This window comes from Amblyomma mixtum, chromosome 1 (genome assembly GCF_055824585.1).
Source record: "Amblyomma mixtum isolate Tamu chromosome 1, ASM5582458v1, whole genome shotgun sequence".
Taxonomy (NCBI): domain Eukaryota; kingdom Metazoa; phylum Arthropoda; class Arachnida; order Ixodida; family Ixodidae; genus Amblyomma; species Amblyomma mixtum.
In genome coordinates, this window is record NC_143012.1 from 313,888,163 (window position 1) to 313,903,043 (window position 14,881).

The following is a 14,881-nucleotide window of genomic DNA, read 5'->3' on the forward strand; positions in this document are numbered from 1 at the left end:
GTGGTTCGCCGTGATTACTCGTTCGCCGTGCGACCACTCAACTTCTGGCCTGCGGATGCCCGATGGCAAATCTCAGCTCAGACTGAGCGAATTAACAGTGGCACTCGCTCGTGCATTCAAATTAGTGGGCATTTTTTCTTACTGAGATACACGTAATTCAGACGTGGCCAATTCGTCAGTTCGAATGAACCAAAAGCTCGATTCTGGCGAGTTCGAATTTTCGATATTCTAATTTGAGTTCAGCTAATGCAAACAAGGAAAATATTGGATGAAAGTACTGTGAGCATTGAGCTCCACTTACTAACAACCAATTTTGCTTCTTGAAATCAACCAAGCTGTACACTTTCCATATGCAGCTAATGCCTGTTGCTTAAAAGCTTATAAGCTCAAAAGTCATCCAGCAAAATGAAAACGGAAAAAGAACAATTCACAAGGTCACTTCAAAAGGGGTGCTGAAGTGGAGACAGTACAGGTGTTCAGAGTTAAACATTAATGTTTATTGAATAAAATAAAGAAATAAAACAAAAACAAGTCAGTGATAATGGAGTTGTTTCGGCTTTGTCTCCTGATCAGTGACACGACGCACAAAGATGGCGTCGTGCGGTTTTTTATGAATCTCGCCCTGTTCGCAGAGGAATAAATAGCCAACAGCGAGCCATCATGGCTAAAGGCCAGGGATGCAATGCTCGATGGGTACTTGTGGAACTGACAGAGACGCTTCTTGTTGAAGCCGTCCCAGATGTTCACGTGGCCGTCACTGTCTCCCGCCGCAAATGTGTTGTACAAGTTGTGGAATGCGTTCACAGTTGCGTTCACAGGGTAGATGAGCTCGATGCCATTGCTGTCTTTGGCACGGTGACACTTGAAGGCGTACTTCTTCTGCACTTCGGGGTTTGGATCCAAGTATTCAATAGCCACGCGCCCTGTGTAGAACCATACAATCAGCAACTTGATGCAACAAGTGAAGCCAGGACAGACAAGAGGGTCAACCACTGGAAGTACAGTGAGAAGTGCCCTTCCTTAGGAGGGTAGCTGTGTAGGCCAAAAGCCGCGGCAGAGTTTCGTGAGACGTACTCGCCGTCTGCTATCCCAGTGTTGCCATACTATTCTCACGAAACTCTGCCCAAAGCCGCTTACCAAGCGGAAAGAAACGTTCCTATTCCCAAAACATAGAATTTTAAAATGTTTTGCTACGTTTCTCAGCAGCACAGCTGGGCTTACGTTTATGTTCGCGAGGAGCTTTCGGTTGCCGCAAAGAAACCATGGCCAATTTCAGCGCAGCAGACTGCGCGTGGCAGCTTATGCAATCGTTCGCCGTGGTTCGCCGTGATTACTCGTTCGCCGTGCGACCACTCAACTTCTGGCCTGCGGATGCCCGATGGCAAATCTCCTGTTGTGTTCATCCTGTTGTGTTCAATCCTGTTGTGTTCATTATTCTGACTGCTTTAAGTTCTCTCTCCAGTGGATAGACAACTTGGTCGAAATGAAACAGCCTAATACATCTTGCCACCAGAAAACAAAGTTAGGCAAGTTGATTACTAAGAGGCTTATTATACTTAGCTAGTACAAGCTAAGCGCCCTAATCCAATGTTTACACAAAAACTCAGTGGCTTAGGCACTTAGCTGACGAGCACCACACCACGGTTTCAATGCTCATATGCATTTAGCTAGGGACAAAAACCTGATGGAGCATTTAAGCCCCGCCTTCAGGGTATGATGTGATAGCGTAAATGGTCCCTTCAGTGGCCTAGGGTTTTCTTGGCATATCACTTCACAGCCATGGAAACTATTCGTTCCTTCGCCATCATATAAAGCTTAACCTACACTTAAGAATTCCTACGCCATCATGTAACGCTTAACCTGAACTTAAGAATTACTTCGCCATCACGTAACGCTTAACCCACACTTAAGGATACAGTGCAATAGCATTACTGATACCTCTCGCACAAGTAGTCCTTCTCTATCGCCTAGGTTCTACCTACATGCCCAAGTATGCAATATTGGCCATTCCCTACTTTACATTTATTGAACGGAGGAAGTCCTCCTACCGATCCTGGCACAGTGGAGGAGCGGTTAAGTGATGTGCCACTGCCACAGAAGGTGGCTATGTTTGGAACAGCGGCTGTTTCAAACACAGCCACTGGTGGGGTTTCTGAGATCCAGGTTGTGATAACGTCACAAGGTCACGTGACTTAGTGACAGGAGGGCCACCGGAATTTTTTCTCTTAATGCCGACTACACTGACAGCAGCATTTATGCATTTTAACAATATTTTGTTAAAATGCATGAATGCCAGTACACATTACAAAACTGCCGGTGGTCAAAAGTAACCTGGACCCCGCAGCAGGGCATCCTTCAATGTCCTCTGTCTAGCTTTGGAGCATTAATTGGCAAGTATTATGTACTTTCCCACGACTTTTCTTTGAATAACAAATAAGGAGATCTGGTGCAAAGCCCACAGTTTGCATTTGTAACGCCTTGATGGATGCACAGTCTTTCTTTCTACTGTGTCAAGCTACAAATTTGCAAAGGACGTCGCCCGACAGTGAAGCAATAGCATTACGTTTTGCCCCAAAAAATAATTCATTAGTACAAGAAAATGATAGCAGACTGGCAATAAATTTCGACCACCTGGGGTTCTTTAACGTGCACTGACATCGCACAGTACATGGGCCTCTAGAATTTCGCCTCCATCGAAATTCGACCGCCGTGGCCGGGTTCGGATCCGCATCTTTCGGGTCAGCAGCCGAGCGCCATGACCACTGATTCACCGCGGCAGCAAAAAAAAAAAAAAAGAGGTGCCGTTTTGGAGCTCTCGGGAATAATTTCGACCACCTGGGGATCTTTAACGTGCTCTGAAATCGCACAGCATATGGGCGCATTTTTGCATTTCGCCTCCATCAAAACGCGGCCGCCGTGCGGCTGGATTTGAACCCGGATACTCGGCTCAGCGCCGAGCACGCTCACCACTCATCCAGGACTTTAATTCTGCTATTCAAATGCGCCTCGTGAGGGCAGTAGTAAACGTTCATCGTGTAGTCAAATTAATTTTAACAACTTTTAATATTACCCTCTCGGGGCACTAATTAACGAGTGTTTCTATTTCGTAGTCGCTGCCGAAGCACCCAGCTCGACTGTAGGAAGCTAGCTCAGCCTGCTTTTCTTTAATGCGTTAGCATTAAAACAGTGCTGCGAACAAAAACCTGTCTGTCGGCTTGTGCACGGTGTCAGTGAAAAAGGAGAGTAGGCGGCGCACGCAGCGCGCTGCAATTTAGCTGCAATGCAGCCTCGCATGATGTCGGTCGGCTCACGCGGCTCTTCCGTGGCGTTCGGCGCTCGGGCACCGACGGACACGTGTCGCGCGTTCCAAGAGTCCCGTAGTGTTTTGTGCGCAAAACTAATGCTGCTGCGTTACTGTTACACGAATCCCATTGATCGCACTTCGTTCATTTTAATTAGGTGGAATTACAATGAAACATGGGATACATTCCAGTAGTGGTTTGGTTTATGGGGATTTAACGTCCCAAAGCGACTCAGGCTATGAGAGACGCCGTAGTGAAGGGCTCCGGAAATTTCGACCACCGGGGTTCTTTAACGTGCACTGACATCGCACAGTACACGAGTCTCTAGAATTTCTCCCACAAAGAAATTCAACCGCCGCGGCCGGGATCGAACCGGCGTCTTTCGGGGCAGCAGCCGAGCGCCATAACCACTGAGCCACCGCGGCGGCTCGAGTAGTGCAGCAGGGGGCACGGGGATCAGTGGAGGAAAAGGGAGAGGGGGCCTAGATGCGCATTAGCCCAGGGCCCCCACTTTTCTTAATCCGGCCCTGCCCGGTGTTCACCAACGAGTATCAAGATCTGACAGCTCTAAGGAGTGCTTGAATTTGCTCTTGACCTACTCCCGCGGGGCTATAACAGCGCATCGAGAACATGGAGCTTACCAGTCCGCGGGTGACGATGTATGTAGGAAACCAGAGGATGGGCACCGTCATGAGGATCTCAATCTACACCTGCAGGGTGGGCGGGCTCGCCGAGAACACCAGCAGGTCCACCGCGGTGGCCACCAGGGCACCGATCACGCCTGCGTCATTCACGGCACCATGAAGGATAATTTTACCTGGCTCCCCACGAGTAAGCCTGGAGTGTTATTGCGATGGCAATAAAAGTGTCATCGGGGAAAAAAAAATTGTGCCATCGGTCATAAAATTATACCGCTGGCCGCAGGAAAACGACGTCACCAGAGCGAATAATTCCCGTTGGCTGGGGGAAATGACGTCACCAGACCTGGTAATTCTCGTTAGCTGGTGGTAAGAGACCTCACCAGACCGGGTCATTGGCTGAAGGAAGGTGACGTCACCACACCTGATAATTCCCATTGGCTGGAGGGCAGGGACATCACTAGACCGGAAGTGACGTCACATCCCTAAATATATCAACAGCTTGGTTTGGTTTATTGGGGTTTAACGTCCCAAAGCAACTCAGGCTATGAGGGAGGCCGTAGTAAAGGGCTCCGGAAATTTCGACCACCTGGGGTTCTTTAACGTGCACTGACATCGCACAGCACACGGGCTTCTGGTATTTAGCCTCCATCGAAATTCAATCCCCGCGGCCGGAATCGAACAAGCGTCTTGGGTCAGCAGCCGAACACCATAACCGCTGAGCCACCGCGGCGGCCCTCAACAGCTTCTAATGCTATCGAATTAAAAGTCAATGTAATTAGGTGTTCCTGTGCATTTTTTGCCTTCGTGACAACATCTGACTGTGCGAGTATATAAACGGAAGTGCGGGGTGTCGAGTGCTATCACTTCACCGTAACGGACCACCCACATTACTTTTGCGGCGAATACTGCAAACTTATTATTCTATACCTCAAAGTCTTGCTAATGATTTCGCCGTTAGATTATTTCGCACGCACTAAATTTCGCAAACCGAAAATGCAGGTCTCTATAAGGCAGGTCTCTCTATAAGAGGAAGGAGCGCACAGAAGGGCACGTAAACCCCAAGTACATGGACTGTAGTAAGTGCCCGTGGTGTCCATGCGCCCACCTCGCATGGACACCACGGGCTGTGGTGTCCATGCGTTACCGTTTTAATGTAGAGTTGTCAACCGAGTACCGTGATCTAAGGGTATACCTCCATTCTTAATCAACTTAAACGTTGGAATTTATTTCTCAGCAGGCTACAATAGGAAAGAAATGGTCGAAGTACTGTGGCCATCGCCTACGTGCACAACGCTCTCGCCATCTATTTAGAGCTGAGGAATGCCGGTAAGGTTTCTTCGAAGTTGAGCCTTTGGATGATGAGCTTTATAATGTATACTTTCAACCAACGTTTGGGGATGGAACTAGGCCGTTAATTCTGCCCAGAAATTCTCCCCTACAAAAGTAGGATTTTCATGGGCCTGCCTATGGGTAAGAGCCATCCTGCCTATGGGTGAGAACTATTCAGCAGCCTATAAACTTCTCTCTGGAGCACCGGCCAATGGCAATTACCCGTGCATTTACGGAAGAGCTATAACAAACCGCCGTCCTGAAGATCGCTAGCCTAACCACCAGCGTCCATCCTGCACCCCGATTAGAAAGGTTATAAAGCTGGGCAAGTTGGTCAATTCACTGTGATATACAACGAGACAAGCCAGGAATAGAAAGGAAAAAAAAAGGACCACGTGGTACTTCCGCTGTGACGTTTCCTATTCACTGCACCTGTGGTTTATCGCACCGCATCTCATATGAACGGCGGTCCTTGCGCAAGATTTCATCAACGTTGATAAACCCAGCTGCACATTACCCGTCACGGACGGTTTCCCCAAGGCGGGACCGAGAGTTGAAAGCGGTTTGAATGCGTGCGCATTTCGTAGTCCAGCTCCAGATTTAGGTCAATTACGGCCGCTCAGTGCAGATCGACCTGAGTTATACCCCCGTGACGTACAGTGCTTCCAGCCCGAATGCAAATATGGCAAGAGGTTGAAAACAAGAGCAAGTAGTGGGCTTGGGCAGGGCATGTAATGCGAAGGGAAGACAACCGCTGGTCCTTAAGGGTAACGGAGTGGATTCCAAGAGAAGGCAAACGTAGCAGGGGGCGGCAGAAAGTTAGGTGGGTCGGTGAGATAAAAAAGTTTGCGGGAATATGGTGGCCGCGGCTAGCGCAGGACAGGGTTATTGGAGAGACATGGGAGAGGCTTTTGCCCTGCAGTGGGCGTAGTCAGGCTGATGATGATGATGGTGGTGGTGATGCTGTACACTTAGAGCAACGCCCAGTTAGTCCAGATCCGAGAAAGATGGCTGCTAGGGAAAGCGACCAGTCTTGTAGATGGCGACGTGGACTGCTGGCTCGTGCGGCATGGAACCATGAGTTGGTTGGACGGCCTCAAACAAAATGGCACATACCCACTACGGGGGAGTGGCCAAGGCACAGAAAAAAAATGAGCGCAGCCGCGAGCATGGCTTCTCGTCTTCCTCTTCTTAATGCAGAAGTAGGGGGCCAATCTACAGAAAAACAGCAATCTTTGTTTGGCTCTAACCACCTCTTTAATTTACGACAGTAGGATTTTTTTTCCTCTGCGCAAACATCATTGGGGCCGCATTTGGTCGAGGCATTATGTCGCGACAGAAAACTTATTCCACTGCAGCGAAAACGATCACGGATGCGGCAAGCGCGAGCTTTCGTCTTCACGGTCTGTCCTCCTTGGTGTTCGGTCCACAATCTGGAAGGGGTCGAAGATGCAGGACCGTAACTTGGTGAGCGTGAAAAATTAACGTGCTTTTTAGCCCCTCGCATAGCTGCCGTGATTAAACAGGACAAAAGAGACGCGTTTCGACCCCTTTCCCAAACGTGAACCCCAGAGATCTCCGCGAACTCCACCGAACGAGCGGGGCTGACTTCTCGACATCTGCAACCATCGAAATACCAGACCCCTTACAGCGGCGCTTAGCTACAACCAGTCGCTGTGCGATCTTATTGCGGAAGTTCCCGCGCATTTTCTTTTCTCAGGAGTCTAACCTTACATTCGATTAGCTATCCCAAAACGACTGGGGTTCTTTAACGTGCACTGACATTACCGCAGGTGGTCGAAATTTCCGGAGCCCTTCACTACGGCGTCCCTAATAGCCTGAGTCGCTTTGGGACGTTAAACGCCATAAACCAAATCAAACCAAAACGAGTGGTTCCGCAGCGGCTCCAAAAGTGGTCCCTCAAAGAAGCTCCCTGCGGAATACCATACACAGCAGCTACCCTAGAGCGTCAAACGAATTCCCCAGTATCGCTTCAGAGCATCCCACGTGTCCCGTAGTGGGTCCCTAATTTTAACGCGATAGCTTTAAGGCTCCCGTTCCCCAGATAATTCGCCGCCGTCGTCGGCGTTATGAGCGAAGAATCCCAAGAGAAGCAGCCTAGGTGGGCCGACTAGGTCACGTGACCGTGTGTCGTCATCCCAATCTGCCCACCGGATTATGAGCAGGCGGACCACAGTGGTAGGTGGCAGTTAAATTAATGATAGTTTGCGAGAGGTTGCTCGGGAAGAGCAACCTGGGTCGCACAAGACCCACCGGTGGCAGCACATGCCATGGCAGGGCAGTGAAATAAAAGGTAGTGGAAACGTAGTAACGGCTGCTGTTGCAGCCTTTTTTTTAACCCTTACTACCTGTGTACTATGTTCCTAAGACCTTGTTCCTACCTCAAAAGAAAATTAAGTAGTAACAAGGTAGAGACTTCTGCTGTTACTACGTTTTTTGGCAGTCATTACACTTGTACTACCTCATTATAACCCTGGTAGTATCCATTACTACGTTGATCTGGAAATAGATGATAGGAATATGCACACGTATGTACACTAACATTCCTGGTGACATTGCTACTCAGTGCCCCATGTTTTTATATAATGAAAAGGGTTTCCTGAATGGCAGCAAATCTAACAATCTAGCAAATGTTACTGCAGGTAGTTACTGTTGCTACCTCTCCAGAGGTAGTAAATGTTACTACCTTCCAGTTACTACGCACAGTTACTACATAGGTAGTCATATATGTGACGGTTGTTGCTAGCCCAAAATGTAGTAACCTCAACTACCTTTTTTTTTTTTAGAGTGTGGCGCATCGATTAACCGTTGCACCACTGCACCAGGAGTGGTGAAAATCCAGAGTGACCAATTCCGCATATACGGGCATTCACTCATTAACGCTGTCGCATCATACCCTTAAAGGGATACTGAGGCGGTTTTCGAATCGGCTAACCTTCCAGGGTTTTGAAGTAGTGTCATTGCTGATCACGTCTGTGAAATTATTTTTTCGATTTTGGCTAAAACAGTGGCGCAATCACCAATTAAAACGCGATGTTTAAATTTCCCGCGCCCCGCGCGAGCGCAGGAGAGGGGAACAGCGGAGAGGGAAACCTCGTCCATGTCGGCCTGCGTGACGTCATGTTGAGGAGCCGGGGATGCTTCGGCGCACCCGAGCGCGCTTTCAGCGCGCGTTGTTTCTCGTGCTGCATGCGTTGTTCCTCGTACTACGTGCGTTGCGACGTACAAAGCGTGTCAGCCGACCTTGAGAATCAGATTCAACAGGTGCTACTCTGCGTTCGTGTCCACGAACAACTACGACCGCGACTGTGTCGTCTTCCACTGTTTTCCGCAAGACCACAAGCTCGCAGCGCAACCGCTCGCTGCTGTGACGAAGAGTTCAAGCCGACTAAAGCAAGCTTACTCTGCTCGAAACACTTTCGTAAGAGCGGCTACAGGCAGAGGTTGTCCTAGTGTGATCTCTGGAGATTTCTGTCGAAAAGGCGCGGCTGAACCATGACACAGTTCCATCGATTTCCTCGCGCATAAGAGGCGTGTCACCATTCTGAAGAAGCGCCTCTTTTAAAAGTAGAAACATGCTCACTTAGCCCCTGAAGAAACCTTATAGAGGCTTAAGCATGTGTCGCTCTCCTCAGCTTAGGTGCGGCCAAACCACCTGAGACGTGCTCAGCAAGGCTCGGTTAGTGATTTTATACTCGGTTCGACGTGTCCAAGCAAGCAAGCAAGCAAGCAAGCAAGCAAGCAAGCAAGCAAGCAAGCAAGCAAGCAAGCAAGCAAGCAGAGCAAATCACAATAAAGCAAAGCAAGCAAGCAGAGCAAATCACAATAAAGCAAAGCAAGCAAGCATCGAAGCTCTTCATATGCGGCATCTCGTTTAATCCTAGCTAAGCAATTAAAATGAAAGCGTTCGACGTTGATTTCGGATGCAAATTTATGAGAGAAATGAATGCCAACCGAGTTTTTGCAAAAAAACACCGCAACCTTACTCGGTTTCTTCATCAAGTTGTGGCAGCGGTCGAGTTGCAGCTAGCTTGGCTTTTAAACACACATATAGTTGGCAACTACTTCACTGAACCTAAACTGCAAATCTAGGAAGGGCGAACGTTTCCGAGGCAGCGATTAATATTTTCTGGCATCTGCTGAACGCGCCAGGAGTGAAGCGTATTTGTGCGCGTATTTGGCTTGGTTTCCAGCGCACCAGCGCACCACGTGGGGATGCTTAGGACGGAGTCCCCGCCGCCGGGCTCAACCGCCGCTGGGGAAAATCGCAACTGGCGCGAATTCTGTTTCACCACCTCCGCGTCAAGAATGTCATTGCTGATAACATTCCACACTCCAAAAACAGAAGTCGCGCATACTTCGCCGTATGCGACACGAGAACATTCTACTGTAATCATAGCACAGACACACTGAGATAATACTGAGAAATACAAGTATAAACACACTGAGATAATACCGCGGAATACATGCACGCACAAGGATTATGTAGACACACATGGAAGAACAGACTCCATAAACAATTTGAAGCGAAAGCATCTTGATCGTTAGAGATCAACATCGACTTGTTGGCGAGTGCTGGGCTCTGAAACTCGGCTGAGGTAATCAGCACCGACATTATCTTTTCCCCGTATGTTCTCGACCGGGACTTTGCTGAAGGGGGTGTCAACAAGAGGCTCCTGCTCAAAGGGAACCTTCCGCACTGTGCTGCGGAATTCCGCGTACCGAGGGTCACTGGCCAGACAACTGCTTTCTCACCGTCGGAGACCAGACAGCGAGAAGTGTGTGCGTGAGGAGGGGGGGGGGGGGGGGGGGGGGGTCGCGCGTGGGGATGCTTAGGACGGAGTCATCGCATCTGGCGCGAATTCTGTTTCAGAATGTTTGAGGGGTGCTCTCCGCACACGAGACAGGCGGGTTTGCCCGGTTTATGAAGGATGTAGTGGGAATACAGTTCGCAGGGAAGGGAGTTAGTCTGTGCCTGTCGAATTAGAGTGGCGTCAGCACGGCAAAGGAAATGGGAGGGTGACGGAAGGGTTCGTCGCATGTGGCGCAAATTGCGAAGGTGTTCGCGGCGGTCCTGTCGGTGTGTAGCGCGGTCTGCCTTGGGATTATAATGGGCTGGCCAGGCAGTCGGAGGGCCCGGTGGTATTTTTTCACGGGCCAGAGCATGAGCAAGCTCATTCTCCGGTATACCTTGATGACCAGGAATCCAGTCAAGGCGGACATGGAGCGTAGGGTGGGCTGTTAGGTATTGCAGCAAAGTGTCTAGGATATGGGGAGGGAGTTTTTGAGATTCGAATGAGCGTATGGCAGCCTGAGGGTCTGCACGTACGGTGATGGTGGAGGAAAGGTGGTCGTGAAGCGTAATCGCCTCTGCTATGGCCAGCGTTTCTGCGTCGGTTGAGGAGGGCACTCCTGTGTGGAGATGCGTGGAGGTGCTTCGAGGGCCGACTACTGCAGTAACTACTTGGTGTTCGAGGATATGGGCATCGGTATAGTAAGTGTCGTGGCCCAGTGCGGGTAAATGGTTCGCCAGTGCTTCACGCCGCCCGGGATTTATCGTTGGAGACATGTGGCGTGGAATGGGTTTTACAGTAAGACGCGGGAGGCTTTTCCACGGGGGAGCAGATGGTTGAAGCGAGGGTAGTTGGGAAATGGTGTGTCCGAAAAGGCTGAGGAGGTCTCTGCCTTGCTCGGAGGTAGAGAGACGGTGTATCTGGGCTCGGTGGTGTGCTGCTGCGCGTTCTTCGAGGGAGTTGAAAATGGCGGCGTCTGCGATCAGAGCATTTGCGGCGTAGATGGTGTGAGGATCTGTGAGATTGCAGGTCTTATTTTAAACAAACACAAAAGTACAAACAATAAACGAGGCGGCATTTATCGGAAAGGAAACCAATTTCAATATGAGCGAGAAAAAAGGAAAGGAACAAGAGAGCAACGCAACAACACACGGGAAAACACACGGGGGAACAGAACAAAATGCTTACGAAAAATACAGGAAAAAGAAAGTCAAAGAGGAAAGTCACACTACTTGTCTCTTGTTCGAGCAACGTGCGGGGAGGACTGGCTGGGTGTCGGGCAGTTCGGGAGTCTCTTGGCGTTCCAATGTCGATGCAACGCTACCGCAGCGTCAGCGTCCGTGGGCTCCCAGCACGGTTCCCAGGTCTGGTATCCCGGAAAAGTCACGTAGGCGCCAGAAGCGGCCTGTGTGGAGCAGCTGACGGATGGACGGAGAAGAGTGGCGCCTGGGCCTGGTGGTTGAGGTCTCGACGATGGATGTCCAGGTCTGGTGGCCCGGACGTCTGCGGCTGAGGCCCAAGCCCGGAACTCGGGGAGCCAGCAGAACTCGTCCACGTCCGTCGCCCACCGCGCTCTTTTCTCTCCCACGTAATCCTCTTCGACCTGTCCCGGCGTACCCCTCCGCACGCGCTCCTCGTGCTTTGTCTTCTTCTCCTCACGAACGCCGCTGGGTGGCGCTATCTCCTTACAGAAGGCCCCCTCTTCGGAAGTTTTTTCCAAGGGAAAGAACTCAACTTCAGGAGAGCGACACCAGACGCGTTCGACGATCGCAACACAGAACACCGCACCACAGCGCGCACACTACACACCACACACAATACGACGGTCGTCAATGTTCGAAGCGTTCACAGACATTCGCACACACAGCACAGAGAGCACATGAAAAGTCAACGTGAAGCGTCCATAGAAGGGCGAAGAAACACGGAAGGCATACAAATTAGGTAGCCGACACTCAAAAACAAACATGAACACAGATAATGCCAACAAGAACAGGTGTGGGCTACATTCTTCCGTATTCCATTCTTCACATCAAACCACTTCACCGTCGCGAGAACTCTTTCAACTAGTACTTCCGTTTTCTTTTGTGAAACCGGTTTCTCCAAACCGACCTCGGTCTCCACCATGGTTTTAAATGTCCCCGTCCTACGATGTTATACACTCTGTGCCGGCCGTTGTCCGCCGGCACCGATGGAACAACGGCGTCATTTACTTTGTTCTCCCTTTCCTTTGACACAGTCGGTTGACACTTAGCACACGATCTGACATAACTCTTAATGTCAGCCTGTACACCGGGTCAGTAAAACTCACTGAGCACCCTTGCTATTGTTTTCCGTATTCCTTGATGGCCGGATAATGCACTCTTATGCGCCAACTTAAGGACTTGCGTGCGTAAGCCCTTCGGTACCACCGCTTGCTCAACGACTTGGCCGGGACACACTTGGTATGTCCGGAAAAGAACACCGTCATCTGTATCAAAAGAGTGGGCGGCCTGTCCCTTGCCACGAAATATTTGCCCCAACTTCCTGCGACACACCTCTAAGGTCGGGTCTTCTTCCTGTTTGAGGCGAAACTCCGGCCGTGACAAGTGGAGTGTGTTCAGAGTGGGGCTTTTACTACTCTCTGAAACCTTTGCTGTCACCGTTAGGGAAGGAACATCGACCGCACCCGTCATGGCAAGGGAAACTGCCTGATCAGTTAGAACTGGCGGGTCAACCGAGAATGGAGGTTTAGCGCCAGGGACATTGCCTATTATAGACGCGGGGTGTAGACAAGCACCGCGCGATGGCCTTACCCGAAAAGTACGGTGAGGAAATCACCACCTCCGCTTCCGGAACTTCTACACGGGTCCCATTGGCCAAGAATACTGTAGCCTGCTTCCCTGTAAGTGCCGCTGCCGGTACAAGGGACTCACGCACAACAATGCCGGTGCTGCCCGTATCCCGTAACACCGAACCAGGCTGGCCGAACACCTCACCGTGCGCCACGGGCATAGCAGTTTCCACCGGGTTGGAAGGACAGACCATCTCCCCCAACTGTCCCTCTACGCGCGTTACCTCTGCAGGGTTATCGGGATGTGAATATCGAGGTGTCATGCAACAGGCGGACTCCTCACGATCTCCTGGTCTCTTAGCTTTGCATGACTGGGCATCATGTCCTACCTCGCGGCACCAGGTGCAATACGATTGCTTCGGCTTTGTCCGACAATCCGACGCCTTGTGCCCAGTCTTCTCGCAAAGAAAACATCAAAGGCGGGAGTCACGAATTTTCTCCCTCTCTGCTCTGTCGTTGTTGATGTTGTTCTCCTTGATGTTGATGCGGAGTCGTAGAGGGCGGGTCTCGTGAGTGACCCGGGGGACGTACTTTGCGACTGGTGGGTTTAGACAGGTGTGCAGGTCTTCGGATGGTGAGGCACTTGGAAGGCTTTCTTCAAGAAATTATTTATTGCACATGTATATACAACTTATTTACATATGCCGAATGATTTCGGCCTCTCCACTTTAACTAAATATAAAACCTCAAAACTTCCACGACTCCGGACCACCGCTGGCCACCACACGGCCAACCCGTCCGGCCGCCGCTCAACTAACTCGCGTCTCCAACTCTACGCTCTCGGCCCCGGGACCACCACCGGTCACACACGACCGATCTGTCCGGCTGCCACACACCCAACCTCCGGCGCTCTCCTTCGCGCGCACCCATCTCGTCACATTCGCGCCAAAAACTCCATCCTCCGCCAATAAACAATCCTCCCGCCAAAACTTACTTTCTAGCCAATAGACGACTTTCCCGCCGTCGTTTAGAAGTAAGAGGTCACAAGGCAAAAGACAAGTAAACAATATAAAACACACGCCTCGCTGTAAGCAGCCATGGCTAACTAAAAACTATTACAATAAAAGGACACAAACACAATTCAAAACACACGCTCCACTGTTAGCCGCTCTGGCCAGCTAGCAAGAACGAAAACAAGAACAGCGCGTGTCCTCCCCAGCCGTCCTGTCGTCGTCTCGGGTTTCGGACTGACTTCCTAGAAGAAACCATTCCCCACTCGCTGGGGCCGAGAAGCACGACCCTCGCACGCTACGCCGTTTTAAGTCCTTCTCCTTTTGTCTGCGCATTCCCCTGCTCCCTTTCGGCGACACTCCTCACACTTTACCACGACGCACGCTAGCTGCGGCGTGACACCTCCCCCCTTGTTCTCAAATCTTTCCCCCGACCCTTTTTCTTTTTTTTTTTCGCCGGTTACGAACAAAGCATGCTTCTCCTTTAGGCTGCCTCAAGCCGCCGCCTCTCTCTCTAGTGCGAGAAAGCACTAAAGCTTCCCTCCGAGATACACTCCGAAAAAGAACACAGGCATGCAAGTACATGAAAACAAGGTACACTTCTGCACAACGCACCATACGCTACAGGATGACATGTTTCAAGTGAAAGTAAATTATACAAACACCATGCATACAAATAAAAAGGAAAGCAACCACAACAGTCCACCAAGGCAAGCCTCGAACATCGCTGCTCTCATGCTCTGTGCTCAGGGGTTCCTTTTTTCTTTTCTCATGTTAGGTTTGAATGCGGGAAAGCGCGTCCGCAAGCACGTTGTGGCCCCCCTTGATATGCTGGACCGTGATGTTGTACTTCTGTAGCGACAGCGCCCACCTCGTGAGCCGTGCACTGCTCGATGCCGCAGTGGCCACATACTGCAGAGGGTTGTGATCCGTCCTGACATGCACTTCCGCTCCCAGTACCCATGTGCTCACCTGATCCAATGCCCATACCACAGCGAACGCTTCTTTTTCAATC

General features: G+C 50.5%; 1 long non-coding RNA gene across 1 annotated transcript; it reads right to left on the reverse strand.

Annotated features, from left to right (window-relative positions):
* Positions 1–521: 521 nt before the first annotated feature.
* Positions 522–14,269, reverse strand: LOC149372510 (uncharacterized). The gene is made up of 3 exons (XR_016287002.1): positions 11,319–14,269; positions 3,944–4,083; positions 522–923 (listed from the first exon to the last, which is right to left on the reverse strand). It is a non-coding gene; the product is annotated as an uncharacterized LOC149372510 (long non-coding RNA).
* Between the last annotated feature and the right edge of the window lie 612 nt (positions 14,270–14,881).